Source organism: Juglans regia, chromosome 9 (assembly GCF_001411555.2).
Source record: "Juglans regia cultivar Chandler chromosome 9, Walnut 2.0, whole genome shotgun sequence".
In the NCBI taxonomy this organism is placed as follows: domain Eukaryota; kingdom Viridiplantae; phylum Streptophyta; class Magnoliopsida; order Fagales; family Juglandaceae; genus Juglans; species Juglans regia.
In genome coordinates, this window is record NC_049909.1 from 11,681,149 (window position 1) to 11,685,496 (window position 4,348).

Genomic DNA, 4,348 nt, shown 5'->3' on the forward strand with positions numbered 1-4,348 from the left:
TGTCAAGGCAGGCGAGTAGGAGCAATATGCCTCACCTGGCACCCACCCCCGCCCCCGCCCCCGCTTAGGGGTTGGTGCCCACTTGTCTGCCTGCTTGGTGTGGGTGGACTACCTGCCTGCTCTATGCGAGACCCAATCAAGTATGCTAGGCAGGCTCAATATAGGTACTTGGCCAACACCTATAATTCTTGATATAAGGATTACCCTAGATAAAAAAGTGTAACTAATGTTTTTGCTAAAATTAAAGGGCTTTGAAGATATTTAATTCTAATGAAATTTAGGTTATAGAACATAACTATAAAATATTGTACACTACTAACAAATTAGTGATGATTTAATCATCTATTAAATTTTATTCGTTTATGCATAACAGTACTCTTGATTAAGTTCCAATGTTATCTCTATTGAAAAAAACTCTCATACATTTGATGTCATTAAGGATATTTCGTAAGTGAGTTTCCTTATGGTTAAGCAATCCTTTTGGGATAAGTCATCCAATCTTATTTCTAGTTTTCTTATGGGTTTTGTGATCCTTTATTTTAGGTTTAAAAAAATGCACCAATATATGAGTTTTATTTTATTTTTTAAATTCATAATGCAATAATATGAGGCAATTCATCTAAATAATTTATAAAAGTGAAATATGTCCCTTATATAAACTTTTATCACAATTATCTTGTCAAGATAACTCAAAATACCATGTATGAATGGCCGAATGAATTGGCCTTTGAGTGATCTGTATATTATATAGAAACATTACAAGAGAACTATACATGGGAAGAAACTAATTGTCGAGTGATTCTAGCATTCTTAGCCTTATAAGGAAACTATATATTCTGTACAAGCCTAAGTAACGGAAGTAAAGATAAAATAAGGAAAGAAGAATTGAAGGAAAGAAGATTGATGATGGACAGCAAAGCTGTCCATTGACAGCCCCCCTCAAATTGATGCGGGTTGATCAACAAGCATCAATTTGCCACTTAAGAAACAATGTCGATGGCGAGTGAGAGCTTTGGTGAAGATATCAGCAATTTGTAGTTCAGTGGGAACATGTGGGAGTGTGATAACACGAGCTTCAAATGCTTCACGGATAGAGTGACAGTCGACTTCAATATGCTTCGTGCGCTCATGATAGACATGATTGGCCGTGATTTGAATAGCACTCGTATTATCAGCATGTAGAGGTGTAGGATCGATCTCAGAAAAATCTAGCTCAGCAAGCAAACCTCGAAGTCAAATAATTTCAGAACAAGCAAGAGACATTGCCCTATACTCAGATTCTATAGATGACTTAGATACTCTGTCTTGCTTCTTACTCTTCTAGGAGATCAATGCATTACCTAAGAACACACACCAACCAGTAATGGATCGAAGTGTATCAGCACAACCGGCCCAATCAGCGTCGCTATAAGCAATAAGTTGAGGAGAATTGCCTGTAGGAAAGAATAAGCCACGGGCAGAAGTGCCCTGAACATAGCGTATGATCCTACGGACAGCAGCCAAATGAAGATGACGTGGGGTCTGAAGAAACTGGCTGACTTGTTGTACTGCAAAGGAAATGTCCGGTCTAGTAATGGTGAGATAGACAAGACTACCCACCAACTTCTGGTATAAACTGGGATCAACAAGTAAATCACCCTCCTCTTTGCGAAGCTCTAACTTCAATTCCATGGGAGTATCAATAGGAGTGGCCTCCTGTAGGCCAGCTGTAGCCACTAGGTCACTAGCATACTTATGTTGATTGAGTGAAATACTAGATGAACTATGATGCATCTCGAGACCAAGAAAATATGTGAGAGACCCAAGGTCTTTCATATGAAATGACTCAGAGAGATGAGTCTTGAGCTAGCCAAGTAAAATAGAATCGGAACCAATAATCACAATATCATCAACATAAACCAACAGAACAACAATACCCACGTCTGATTTCCGAAGAAACAAGGAAGTGTCATACTTGCTCTGCTGGAATGCGAATTGTAATAAAGCGGTTCGAAATTTATCAAACCAAGCCCTTGGAGCTTGTTTAAGACCATAAAGAGAGCGACGAAGCTTACACACATGCGAAGTCAAAGGAGAAAACAATCCCGATGGTGGTTTCATATAAATACACTCTTTAAGATCCCAGTAAAGAAAAGCATTCTTGACATCCATCTGATGTAGTGGCCAATCATTGGAAGTAGCAAGAGCTATAATTGTACGAACAGTAGTCATCTTAGCCACAGGAGCAAAGGTCTCTTCATAATTGACACCATATTCCTGATTATACCCAAGAACAACAAACCGAGCTTTGTAACGATCCAAACTTCCATCAGATCGAACCTTGACTAAGTAAACCCATTTGCAACCTAGAGGAATAATTGTTGGAGGACATGGCTCAATGTCCCAGGTATGATTGGCCTCTAGAGCGGCAATTTCTTCCTGCATAGCTTGTTGCCAACAGTCATGCTGGGCAGCTTATGAGTAGCATGTGGGAATATCAAAATTGGATAATGCAGCAGTAAGAGCTGAAATAGAGGGCCCAAAAGGAAAACCATACCTATCCAGAGGTACAGACACTCGAGGAGAGCGTCGTACCAAGGGCTCTGGAGGTGCTGCAACTGACTGGTTCTGGAGCATGTTAGGATCAGATATCGGGTGAGCCACAGGAAGAGACTGTGGGCGGGAGCGTCTTGTATACACAATACCTGGTTTAAAGCGAGACCTGACTTGAGGAAGATTTGAGGATTGCTGCTCAAAGGAGGGGAGGACCACAGTGGAAGGAAAGGACACAGAAGACACAGGAAAGAAATGTTGATTTTCAAAGAAAATAACATTCCTAGAAATGTGTGTGCGATGTAAAGTAGGATCATAGCAAACAAATCCCTTTTGACACACATTATATCCCAAAAATGCACTTCTAACAGATTGAGCAGATAATTTATATCGCTCATGAGGAGGTAAATGAACAAAGCATACACAACCAAATGTACGGAAATTATCATAACTAGGTTGCTTACCAAATAAGTGGAAGTAGGGAGACTCCATGTGTAAGACTTGGGAAGGTAAACAATTAATCAAATGAGTAGCAGTTTTCAGAGCCTCGACCCAGAACATGGATGGAACAGAGGACTCTAACAAGAGAGTACGTACCACATCAAGAAGAGTGCACTTTTTGCGTTCGGCTACTCCATTCTGTTGGGGAGTAGCGGGACATGAACGTTGATGAATAATACCTTTAGAAGCCAAAAAAAGCCTGAAACTCAATAGACAAATATTCACTACCAGAATTTGTGCGTAATGTCTTAATAGTTGCAGAAAATTGATTGTCAACATACGCTAAAAACGTAGTGAAAGTACGAAAAACCTCAGATTTAGAACGAAGAAAATAAACCCAAGTAAATCTGCCATGATCATCAATGAAAGTCACATAGTATTTAAATTTCTCATGTGAACTAACGGGGGAAGGTCCCCAAATATCACTATGAATAAGATCAAAGCAGTGAGAAGCTCTACTAGCATGCAAAGGAAAGGGAAGAGTTTTACTTTTACCAAGTTTACAAGAATCACACTCAAGAGATAAAGACGAACGTTCTTTATTACCAAAAAACCAGAATTCAATACATGAGATAGGATCTAAGTATTGGGATGGCCTAAACGACGATGCCACACCATACTCAGATTAGGAACATTATTACAAGCAAAAGACGTAATAGAAGAAACTGGAGAAAGTGCTGGAACAGGTAAAAATAGTGGAAACAAATGCCCCACTTTAGGTCCCTTCGCGATCGCCTCCCCCGTTACCTGGTCCTGCACAACACAACCATCGCCAGAAAAATTAACAGCGCAATTGTTATCCACTAATTGACCAATAGAAATAAGATTCGTGGAAAGTTGAGGAGCAAGAAACACATCAGTAAATGTAGAAGAGGCATCTCCGACAGCAGCTATTGGTAAAGAACTACCATTGGCAGTTTGAATACCAGATTGACCAGCATAGGACCGAACATGACACAGAGCAGTGGGCATATTTGTCATGTGATTAGAAGCTCCCAAGTCTACGTACCAGAATTTAGTAGAATGTTTACCTTGAAACCCCATCGCAGATAATGCTGAAATTAGCATCTGTTGCACCATTTCAGGGGTACAATAAGTTGCTGTAGGAGGTGCAAGATCAGAGGAAACACCTGAGGAAGAGTCATGTGCTGCAGAAGTTGCTGCGTGAGAAACAGACACAGAAGTCTGAAATGCTTGAGCCTGACGATTCTGGGGGCGGATATGACATTCTTTGATAATATGACCATTTTTCTTACAATAAGAACAATATTTTTTAGGACAATTGGCAGCAATATGCCCATATGCCTTGCAGCAG